Below are 12,974 nucleotides of genomic sequence, written 5' to 3'. Positions count from 1 at the left end.
AATTTTATGGCCTGCAGAAGCCAAAGCCTCCCTCATATTTCTGCTGATTCTCAGAGGCTTGTGTTTTTCACATCACCTCTTTTCTCTTGCACTTTCTACTTCCTCGCTTGTGGCCTATGCTCTTACCTCATGATCCAAATGGGAAATTCAGCTCCCTCACTACTTTCCAGGCAAAATCTGTTCATACACAGTGTTTATGAATGCAGAAGGCTTTACCGAAGAGCTGGGGTCACACAACAAGTTCTTTAAAATCTCTCGGAGTTAAGCCGAGCAATGACCACCGAGCTGCCACAGGAAGTGCCCTGGGCTCTCTTGAGTCAAGGTGGTGTGGGACCAAGGGCCTCAGCCACGCCCCACCCAACACCCACAGCCAGCCCAGTGAGGACCACCATGCCTCAGCAAGAAGGGCCCTGGGTGCCTGAGCTGGGGAGGTGGGAGGCGAGGGCTTTTGCCACACTCCCCGACACCTGCACCCAACCCAGCAATGACCAAGCCACTGCTGGAAACCCCCTGGTCTTCCCTGTGGGAATGTGTGGGGTGCCACAGGCCTCAATCCTGCCCCTCCTCCTTCCTCCTTCTTCCATAACATTTCCTTCCCCTTTCCCCTCTCCCTCTCCCTCCCAACTGCTCTGCAACAACATCATAGAATGTAAAATAAATAAATAAATAAATAAAATTTAAAAAAAATCTCTAGGAGTTAGCTGGGCCTGCCTCGGTCCTCTTGGACTCCTTGGCCACATGGTGTCCCCTGTGTCCTTTCCTGGTGCAGCACTGGCCTCCCCATTTCTCAGCCTCTTCCTTACTCTCTGAAGCAGCAAACCTTTTCCACAGCTTTTCTCATGTAGAGTGATTCCAAGGCACTTTCTGCTCTTGGCCTCTCCTTCTGCCCAAGAGCTTATCAAAGTATTCTTCCAAACAAAGGCAATTCCTTTCCAAAGAGGAATTCCAGGCCAAGAAGTTAGGATAATAATTTTCCTATCTTTTCCATCAGTTTAGTCTGCTATAACAAAGTACTATAGATTGGGTGGCTTATAAACAACAGAAATGTATTTCTCACAGTTCTGGAGGCTGGAAGTCTGAGATCAGGATGCCAGAAAGAAGGTTCTGGTGAGGGCTCTCTTCCAGGTTGCAGACTTGCCAACTTCACATTGTCAACTTCTCACATGTGGAAAGAGAGTGAGAGCTCTCTAGGGTCTCTTTATAAGGGCACTGAGGAGCTCTAACCTTGTAACTTAATTATCTCCCAAATACCCCATCTCCTAATGCCATCATACTGGGGGTTAGAATTTCAACTTATGAATTTTGGGGGAACACAAACATTTAGTCCATAACTGAGTGTTTCACCCATTGATCTGAGTCAGGTCTTATCTGATTCATTTTTGGCTACCCCAGCTTCCTGCACAGAGCTTGGGATACAGTAGGCCCACAGTAACATTTGTTGAATAAATGAATTGATGATTGATGAGAACGATTAGTTGAAAAAAACTAAATAAAAGAATGAACAGGTTGATGTTAGTTGATGGTTCCTGGGGATCTTCACTACACAAAAAGAAGAGGGTGACTAAGGGTCTAACCCTAATTCTAGTCCCAGTTCTTCCTCTAACCTGCTTTGTAACCATGGGCAAGTCACTTTTCCTCGCTGGACCTTGCCTGTAAAATGAGATGGTGGCTTCTTGTTATTTCTTTCTGTTTCACCAATCACACCTCATTCTAATCCCCACCTGCTATCTGATGCTTCACAGTGGGGACCTGGCTGGCCTGCTGGGTAGCTTAGTATTAAAACCCACTTGCCTGGTTAGGAAGTGCTTTCAAAGCAGAGGGAAACCTAGAATTGCTCTAGCTCATTGTTCTTATTCAACAACACGTGTGCAATCCTCATTCTCCTTTAATGCCTTAGTAAAACTGGATACTGAATGAACTCCCTTTCATCCTCACACCTGCTTTATGTATTAAATCCCATCAGTCTTTTTCTATGCCCATCCCTCATCCCTCATGCAGGAGGAGTGTGTGTGTGTGTGTGTGTGTGTGTGTGTGTGTGCGTGTGCGTGTGTGTGTCTATCTGTGTACATGTGCACACACCCACTTCCTTAACCAGATTTATCATCTCTGGAATTTTAAAAAACTTTTTATAGGCTTTTTGAAGGAAGTAGGAACCCAATGTAAGGCGTTGGTCATAGCTGAGTTTTCACTTTTTGGAGACTTACAAGTGGAGCTATCCACCATGAGTCCTCAAAAGGAAGGGTTTGCAAGGACAAACTGATCACCCATTCTTAGCTCCTTGATATCACTAAGCCACTGTGTCAACAACTAAGATTTTAATTTGAGTGCCAAAGGGTGTCCCATAGCTCCTTTCCTATATTTTATCATTGGTGTTATGACCCCCATTTCAGTAATCTTTACTCTTAGAGGGTCTGGGGTAACTTCAAAAAGGCAAAAACAGATATAACCCACAGAATCTTAGAAAATTTGATTGGTGCCCAGCTCCATGAACTAGGGTACAAATAATAACAATTATTCAATTATTAGCATATACTTCCTGTATACCAAACATTGAACTAAACATGACACATAAGTCTTCTCATTTACATAACCATTATGAGGAGATTGGGCATTGCAGAGGTTAAGGAACTTGCTCAGGTATCCACAGCTGGTGATAGCTGGAGCCAGGATTCAAACCAGCCCAGCAGATGCTGGCATCTGCACCCATAACCACTACACTACTTCTTCTTCCGAGCTCCCAATTCAATGTTCTGAAGAAGCATTCCATAAAGAAGAGAAAAATATCTCTTCCCCTATTTATCCTCTGGACATTTGCCCTTGACTTGGAAGTGTTTGCTATGGGTTTTCCTCCTACCATGTCTTCTTGAGTGCTCAGTATTTGTGGTGCTCTGACCGTAAGCCCAGAAGAATCCAGACTTCATTGAGCATCTTGGTATTTGGATTCCTCCCTTTATCCACATAAGAAGGTTATACCAATATCAGTTTTATATAGACCCTGGATATCAACCAGGGGAAAGATAAAAGCAAAATATTTTAAGAGCAAAAGGACTGCTGATTATCATCAGGTGATCCTATTTTGCAGGAAGAAAATGTAGATGACATTTTATGATGAATAGGATTGTTTAATCTTGGAGCACAATGGAGGAAAACTTGACTCCAAACTCCAGCCACTGAAGGCAGAAGTCTAATATAGCCTCTCTGATTAAGTCCTTAAAGCATTTGTCTTAGCCTAGATTATTCCAAAAGCAGAGCCTGAGACAAAGTCTTCTGTGTGACTAGTTCAATTTGTTATGAGGATCCCAGGAAGCAGGAGTGAGCGGAAAAGAATGAACTAGAGAAAGCAAATATAAGGATAAGATATTGACTACCATTAAGGACAACCGATTGCTCAAATATGTGAGACCTTCTAAGAAGCTATATGAAATGCATTTAAGGACTGTTTTGCTCAGGGGAGGAAAGGTGGAAAAGGTTATCCATCAGCTTCTATCTCCCATTGGTCAAGAGTGGCCCTAGGCAACATTTAGTTTTCTTGTAAATGAGTGCTAAGTGGACTCCCATAGGGATCACACAGGGCAGCTCAGAGAGGCCAGGAGAAAGGAAATGAGAAGCCTAAGATGGGCCAGGCACTATCAAGATGCATCTGCATGAAGGTGGTCATCATTGTACAATGGCTAGAATAAGAGGTGACAGGGTTTGAAGTGAGACACAAGAGGTGTTTGACATAGCCCACCCCTTGCACCATTCAAGCACACTTATGCCCTCCTCTAAATTCAATTTGTCATAGAATCCTCTTCAGTGTGGCTGTAGATGTAATCTCTGCAAACACTTATTAATCCAAGAGAATTATTAAAACAAGTTACAATTCCTGCTGCTGCAGTGGGTCCCAAAGCTGTAATTGATATTCGTCATCTCCTTCCTTTACCACCCAATCGAGATTTTCCTTATTCCCAGCCAGCACTTTGGCTGCTCTAGGTTTATTTGTTGGTGGGGGAACTATGAACTTCATCCTTGAAGCCCGTATAGTTGCTTACTCTTGACAGATTATAATTACTACGGTTACCTGTTCATCATTACCACTGGATTTGTTCCTGAGCTGGCACTTAACTGAGCCTTACCAGACCATTCCACCATTCTTGCAGTAATCCTTCTGGGTGATAATGTACACCGTAAGATTAGTGGATCCTATAATCAGCACCTCCTTTGCTGAGAGTAGGTCCCTTGTACTGAGTCAGTGTTGTGAGCACAGGCATCTTGTAAGCTCTCAGGTGCTGGTTCTGGTGTAAGTACTGAGGGCTGGGAAGGAAAAATTGTGTACAGAATAAGTGTAATTTCATTGCTCCCTTTAGGACTAAAAGGGTCCAATATAATCAGCGTGCCACCAAATGGCTGACTGGTTTCCTTGAGGACTGGTGTTATGCTGAGAGCTCAGCATTGATCTCTGCTATTGGCTTATCAGGCATTCAGCAGGGGCAATAAGTAGGTCAGCTTCGATGAGAGGCCACCCATCCTGTTGAGCCCATGCATAGCCTCCATCTTTGCCATGCAATTCATGGGCCCATTGTATCAGCATTGGGGTAGCTGAGGATAGAGGCTGACTGGCATCCATGGGATAAATTATCCTCTTGTCCTGTTTGTTGAACATCTCCTCTATGGTGGATGCTCTCGTGGGGGCATTAATTTGGGTAGAAAGACCCGTATAGTAACTCCCCCAGATTTGAGATGTCTCTTGCCCAGATTTCCTTGGTCCAATCTTCCAACACTGTTTCTTTCAAGTCTCTGACCAGCCAAGCCATTCCTCATTGATGAGGAGACCATGTATAACTAGACTTCAGGTTACTTTTCTTTCATCACAAAGTGAACAACCAAGCATTCTGATTGTTGCTCTGTCCATTACAAAGATTTCCCTTAACCATTGTCCTTTAGAGCCACTTCTGAGTCATGAAGCCACTCTTCATTTTTGACTAGTACCAAAACATTGCACCAACCCATCTCTGAAGTAGGTTTGAGTTTTTCCCTTCTCTGACAATTGGTTTTATTGGCCAGTCAGCCCTCCCTCTGAGGCTGTAGGCATGAGTTGAGGAAGAGGTGTCAGTGCCACAGAAGTAGGTGACACGGGAGTCTGGGCCAAGTGTTTTTCTCACTGTGCTTTCTGAACCTGCCTGGGTTCACCGAAATGTACCATTTCCATCCTACAATGGACAGCTGCTTCAATCCTAATGGCTTGGTGGATCTGATAATACTCATGATGAGCAGCTCCAGTTGTATTGTAACTTGATGTTTTAGTTTATGGTAACAAATTACCATAAACCTGGTGGCTTAAAACAATAGAAATTTATTCTCTCATAGTTTTGGAAGTCAGAGTTCAAAATCAGTATCACTGGGCTGAAATCAAGGTGTCAGCAGGGCTGCGCTTCCTCTGGAGTCTTGAGGGGAGGATCTGTTCCTGCCTCTTCCAGCTTCAGGTGCCTGCCAATATTCCTTGGTTTGTGGCTACAGCACTCCAGTCTCTGCCTCCATGGCCACATTGTCTTCTCCCCTTGTGTGTGTGTGTCAAATTTCCCTCTGCTTCCCTCTCATAAGGATACATAAGATTGCATTTAGGGCCCACCTGAACAATCCAGGAAAATCTTCCCATCTCAAGATCCATAACTTAATCACATCTACACAGTCCTTTTTTGCCACATAAGGTAGCATTCATAGGTTCCAGGGATTAGGACATGGATATCTGTCTTAGACTGTTTTGTGTTTCTATAACAGAATACCTGAGACTGGGTGATTTATAAAGAAAAGACGTTTATTTGGCTTATAGTTCTGTTGGCTGATATGTCCAGGATTGGGCAACTGCATCGGTGAGGGCCTCAGGCTGCTTCCACTCGTGGTGTAAAACAGAAGAGGAGCTGGCATGTGCATAGAGATCACACAGCAAAAGAAAAAGCAAGAGAGAGAAGGGAGGTCCCAGGCTGTTTTAAACAACCAGCTGTCTTGGGAACTAACAGATGAAGAGCTCATGGGAGAGTATTAATCTATTCTTGGGGGATCTGCTCCCATGATCAAAACACCTCCCTCTAGGCCCCACCTCCCAACACTACCACTTTGGGGTTCAAATGTTAGCATGAGCTTTGAAGGGGACAAACATCCAAACCATAGCAATATCTTTTGCGGTTTCAGCCTACCATACTTGGTATTCCCTGGTTGAGCAATCACTCTCTACTAGGACCCTGTAGTATGCCAGGATCTGTTTTTCAAATGATGTGTTGTTCTGTGCCACAGAAAGCATGGTCTTGCTCCAGAACCCAAAGACTGCAACTCTTCTTTTGGAGTTTTTCAGAGATGCTACACAGCATCCTTATGCTCCACAGATCTTCTGGGCTAAATGTCTGAGTGTCAAGGTAACTTGTACTGCAGATCTAACATCTGCTGTACATCTGCTGCAGAACTCTCTCTTGCTCTGAGCCCAAAACAAAACTGACAGTCTTCCAAGTCATCAGATAAATGGGTCAGAGCAGCATTTGTAGTCTAGTACATGCTGCCTCCAAAATCCACCAAGCACTGTGCCTCTTTCTCAGCGATGGGTGTGTTAGTACAAAAACTTGTCCTTTACCTTAGAGGGGATGTTCCGCATGCCCTAGACCATTGAGCCCCTAGAAATTTCCCTAACATGGCAAGCCCCTGACTGTTCATGCGTTTATCTCCCACCCTTTAGAATACTTATGTGTTACTGGGGCATCTAAGTATTTTCCATTTCCTGCTTACCAGGACCACTAGCATGATATCATCACTCTAGGGGACCAATGTTCTCTGGAGTGGAAGGATGATCACCGTCCCTGGAGACTACTCTGTAACAAGCGAGAGAATTAACATAGGCTTGGGGCAAGACCGTGAATATGGACTATTATCCTTTTCAGAGAAAGGTGAACTGCTTTTGATCTTCACCTACGGGGATTGAGAAGAGCACATTTGTCAGATCGACAGCCACATTTCAAGTGCCAGAGAATGTGTTACAGTAAAGTTACCGCATTCAATAAGGTAACTAGAATTAAGGTTACAACCTGGTTACATTTATAATAGTCCACCGTTATCTTCCAGGGTCTATCTGTTTTTGGCAGAGGGTAGATAGTTGATTTGAATAGGGATATGTAATGGGGATGAACAGACTTACCTCCTCTAAATTTTTTTTATAGTGCTAATCTCTGTAATTCCCTTTGGGTTGTGGTACTGCTTCTAATTTACTATCTTGGCTTGACAGAGGCAGTGGATTGGCTGGGTAATATCAAGAGCTTCCACCTGGCCCTTTCTACTATATAGGCTCTTCCTCCTTAGGTCAGGAATCCAATGCAAGGATTCTAATATCTGCTAAGTATGTCTCTACCAATCTGTGCTCCTAGAAACTGGGGGCATTAACTACAGGGTGGGTCTGTGAATGCATGGAACTGTTGTGAAATGAGCTTTGGCCAGAAGTCCTTTTATCACTTGGCTTCCAGAACTCAAGTTCGTCATATAAAAGTAGGGATGACAGTTCCCATCTCAAAGAGTTTTTGTGAGGATTAAATGATATGTGTAAACAGCAAAAGGAGCTGTTGGCACATTGCAGGTGTTCAACAAATAATACTGTGATGGGACATATTTCTGCAGAAATCTTGGATGATTTCCTTGAATCCTGAATTTTTTAATTCCTCCGAATTACCCTCCATGGTATAGCATAGAGATTGAGAACAAAACTTGGGACCCGGATTCGGGTTTCGAATCTTGGCTCTCCCAGTAGTTGCTGCATATTGGACAAGTGGTTTAACCTCTCTGTGACTAAATTTCTTTATTAGTGAAGTGAAGAAAATTGTAGTATGTATCTCATGGTATTGTTTTGAGAATTGAGTTATTATGTGGAAAACATCTAGAATTGCCTGGCACATACTAAGCGCTATGTAACTATTAGCTATTATTATTATTATTAATCGGCCAACTCGACCACTCAAAATTTCTGAGTGACTGTTTTCCTTAGCATCCCCATCTATCGCTCTGTTACTTAACTCCCCACCCCCTCTTTTTTTCTTCCTCCACACACAAAATATAATTCTTTTTTTTTGGTGGCTGACTGGTATAGGGATCTGAACCCTTTGACCTTGTGTTAGAACACCATGCTATAACCAACAGAGCCAATTGGCCAGCCAAATTCTTATCTTATATCTCTGTTTAGCTTTCTCCTTCCAAATCTTACCCGTGGAGCTAAACTTTTCTGGAAAATATAATAATAGAAACATTTACCTTACACTCTGTGCACTGTGCCAAATGCTTTACATTGATTAACTTATTTAATTCTCACAACAATCTTATGACATAGATCTAAATATGAATATCATGCCCAATTTATAGGTGGAGGAAATTGCAGGGCTTTTTCTTTTCATTCCTCTTTGATTTTTTCCAGACATTTCTAGTCCTTTTTTTTTTTCAAATGATAATAATGCTGCAATGAACACAGGAGGAAGTTGCAGTTTTATTTAATAAGTCCCTAACTGATGGCCATTTAGATTACTAATGTTTTTGCTATTATAAGTAATACACGAGTAAATATCTTTTTACATACATCTTTGCATAATGTGCAAGGATATCTGTAAGATAAATTTCTAGACCTGGAAGTGCTCCATTAAAGTGTTTGCACATTTGAAATGTCAATAAAAAATACCAACTTGTCCTTCAAAGAAATTGCATTAGTTTACATCTCACCAATAGTATATGAGGGTGCTTGTTTACCCACTTGTAGTGGATTGAATGTCTCCCCCAAACTCATTGAAGCTTGAATTGTGTCCCCCAAGTTTTGTGTATTAGAAAGTTGACCCCCACTGTGACTATTGGGAGGTGGGTAATTGAAAGGTGGGGCCTTGAAGAGGTGATTAGATTGTAGGACCATGCAGTAGTGAAGGGATTAATAATGGTAGTCAGGGGTGTGGTTCTGAGGGCTTTGAAAGAAGAGCACATGAGAAGTTAGTCTCTCTCTTTCTGCTCTGCCATTTTCTGCCATGTAAGACTCCTGGCTCATGTGGCCACCACCAAGACCCTCACCAGATGTGTTTCCTGGACTTTGGACTTCCTAGCCTCCAAAACTGTAAGCAATAAATTTTATTTTCTTACTAATTACCCAGTTTCATGTATTTTGATATAAGTAAAAGAAATGGAGTAATACACTACCCTCTTATCAACACTGCCACTCTGGATTTGAATCTACTTGTTTTCCTTTAAAGTCGCAAAATGTACATTTTTAAAAAATAGGCATCATCATGATTCTTTCTCGGGGCAATAGCTACAGTTTTGTTTGGGTTTTATCTTTCTGGAAGCAGAGCTGGGTCTTCTGCCTTGTCCAGTGGTCCCCACTCTGAGATGCTGGGGCAGATGACCTGACCACAGGACTCAACCAGAATAGCTCTGGGTCACCAGGCAAAAGCGTATGCCAGACCTGGGCCTGTGTCCTGCCTGGTGATGGAAATGCAGGTGAGCCAAGTCCTATAATAGAACACAGAGCCTCTGTCGGGAAACCACAAATTGCTGACTTGCTCCTGCAAACAATCGATATTCAGAAGCTGAGTCCAGGAATTCTAAAGATGCATACTGCATAAAAGGTTGAGTGGGGGAATGATGTGTTTTTAGAAAAGAATCCAGCACCAGAGGCCCTGGTGGTACTTCCTGGAGAGCCACCAAGAAGGCCCTGTGGTCCCTTCTCCACTCCCTCTGATGATCCCAGAACCCTGAGCTGCCAGAACTGGAATTGATCTGGGAAATTCATCCTAAGAGAGTCCAGGTAAAGAGTTAGAGGAGTTCCAAGAAGCAAGTGCTCGCTCTCAGTGGGACAGTGCACTGCAGTGGTTAGTGGCTATACCTGGGCACAAATCCTGACTCAGTCATTTATCAGCTCTCTGTGCACGTTGCCTCACCACTCTCAATATCAGTTTCCTCATCTCCAGAATGGAGATGACAACGCCCATCTTAGAGGGTCATTGTGAGGATGCAGTTAACTAATTATGTTTGTAAATTAATTAGCATTGTGCCTGGCTCTTTGTAAAGGCTTATTGAATTAAAATTATTAATACTGTTATTAATAGTAACAAAAGGAGCTCAGGAAGGGGGGAACTAAGGGAAGTGGTGCCTGGAGGAGGAGCTGCTTGACATAGATCTTGAAGAATTGGGAAGATTTGGCACAGTGGAATGAGTAAAAGGTATGAAAGAAGTTCATGTGCAAAGGCTGTCTTATACTTTCCTGGGCCTGACCAGGAGACATGCTGGGCCTCAGTGGTAGACCCACATGGTATGGGGACATTTAGTGGGGGACAATCCCACTGTGGAACATGCCTAGTAGTCTTGGCTTCGATGGCATCTACAATGGCATTGACATTTGTGGTCCAAATTGGAACATAGGGTTGGGCACAGTAGCAGGAATTTCTGTGCAGTGGAAACATTTTCCCTCACTAAGAGCCCCTTTCTGAGAAGATTTGACCCCTTGGGGTCTTTAGAATAATATGAGGAAGTACCATATATAGTACTGGGCTTATGATACTGACATCACAGGAGCAAGCTCTGGACATCTTCCAATGAGCTCAGTGAGGTATATTTTGACGAAATTATCTATGTCTAAAATATTTCATCTCCCAATCTTCCATTGCAACATGACACAATCTCCCAATGCCCAACCTCCAGACCTTCATTACCATGATGCTGTGGACTGAATGTTTATGTCCCTCCAAAATTCATGTGTTGAAACCCTAATCTCCAAAGTGATGATATTTGGAGATGGGGCCTTTGTGAGGTACTTAGGTCGTGAGGGTGGAGCCCACTTGATGAGATGAGTGGATTAGTGCCATTTGCAAAACCAGGAAGCAGCCCTCAGCAGACACTGGATCTGCCAGCACCTTGGTTTTGGACTTCCCAGCTCCAGAACTGTGAGAAATAAATGTTTGTTGTTTAAGCCATCCAATCCATGGTATTTTTGTTACAGTAGCCCAAACTGACTGAGACAACATTTATTCTCTCTCTCACAGAAGAAAGTGTAGAGATAGTCATGCCAGGGCTGGGATGGCACTCCATGATGTCAGTGACCCAGGTTCCTTCTCTCTTGTAGCCACCATCCTCAGCAAGTGGCTTTTACCTCATAGTCCGTGATGGATGCTTCTGCCACGTCTGCCATTCCAGCCAGCAGAAAGGAGGAAGGGATGAAGAGGGACATACTCCCTCACTTTAGGGATGTGTCCCTGAAGTTACCCACACCACTTCTCCCCACACCCTGTTGGTCAGATTTCAGTCATATGGCCATACCTAGCTGCAAGGGAGGTTGGGAAATATGGTCTTTATTTTGGTGGCCAAGTACCTAGTTAAAATTTGCGAGTTTCTATTACTGAAAGAAGTAGGGAAAATGGATATTCAGGGACAACCAGAAGCCTCTGCTCCAACCAGTTTATCATTTATTATTCTGGGGGACTGAATATCCTCAGGCCAGAGAGTAAGGTCATGTCCTTGTGGGAGGACAAGTCTCTCCTGTAAGTGGGCAGTGATTCCCTGTGACAGTTGAGAGAGAACAGTTGAAACACAAGAGAGAAACTCAGTATGAAAAATATGCCTGAGACAGGCAAGTGAAAGACCAGCAGTCTCTCTGGGTCTCTTCCAGGGGTTGAGACTCTGAGCGGTCTACGCGGGCTGAACAGGACTTTTGGGTGGGGGTGGAAAGCGGCCTCTGACATATACAGCATGGCTGGGCAGGCGTCTCCCATAGGGTGCTCCACGCTTAGGAGGGGCAGGCCTTGCCTTGTGAGGATGAGCTAGCTCAGGCTGTGCTTAACACTTATTTCCATTTGGCCATTCCCTGAGCCCAGGGAAAGGCTTGTTAACTGTCCACGTCTGGGCACAGCTGTGCCGTGTGGAGCTATGAGCAGAGGGGTGATCTGTCTACAGTTGAATGCAGGCCTCTGTTCTGTTGTGTGGCTGCTGCATGCTGATGAAGGGCACACACCTGCATGGATTGGTTCCACTACATTTCACCGCTGCTGCTCCCTCCCTCAGCAACACCTGGCATCCCTGCCCTGGGGCAGTGAGAGGTACGTGGTAGCTCTGATTCAGCACTGTATCCCCAGCTCTGGATAAACAGTGATTGAATTGAATCAACATAATGTACCAAGCTCTTCATAATCTGGTTCCGGGCTGAGCCCGTGGCGCACTCGGTAGCGTGCTGCGCTAGCAGCGCGGCGACGCTCCCGCCGCCGCGGGTTCAGATCCTATATAAGGATGATCGGTGCACTCCCTGGCTGAGCGCCGGTCACCGGAAAAAAAAAAAAAAAAAAAAAAAAAAATAATCTGGTTCCAATATACTTTCTAAGCCTATTCTCTCAGCCTAGGCTTGGCTCTAGCTAGTCTCTAGCCTAGACTAACTACATAGAAAAATAGTAATATTGCTAATTATCATTCATTGAGTGTGTAACAGGTACCATTGTTCTAAGCACTTCATATGCATTAATTCATCTAATGCTCACAGAACCCTATCAGGTAACTATAATTATTATGCCCATTTGGCTGATGAGGAAATTAGGCTCAGTGAGGGGAAATAACTTGCTGAAGGTCACATAGCCAGCATGTGGTAGAGCCAGGACTTGCCCAGACCCTCAACCATTCCTAGCCACTCCTGTCTGGTGTTTCTGCTGCAGAGCTGGCCCTGCTCTTTCATTTTCTCTGCTGCAACACCCTTCCTCAATCTCTGGCTCTAGCAAACTCTACTTGCCCTCTAAAGTCCAGCCCACATGTTGCCTCCCTGACCCCACCTGCTTTTCCAACCAGGGAAGGGAGGTTGCCCCTCTTTTCATTTTATTCCCTTTACTAGTTGTTCCCAGCCCTGCACTGGGAGCTGTCCTGAAACAGGGACTATATCTCATGCTTTGGTATACCCAGCCCTCAGCACAGTGCCTGTCTGTAGGAGGTCCTTTGTTCATATTTGTTGAATGAATAAC

This window comes from Cynocephalus volans, chromosome 4 (genome assembly GCF_027409185.1).
Source record: "Cynocephalus volans isolate mCynVol1 chromosome 4, mCynVol1.pri, whole genome shotgun sequence".
Lineage (NCBI taxonomy): Eukaryota > Metazoa > Chordata > Mammalia > Dermoptera > Cynocephalidae > Cynocephalus > Cynocephalus volans.
Note: the sequence above shows the minus strand (reverse complement) of the source record.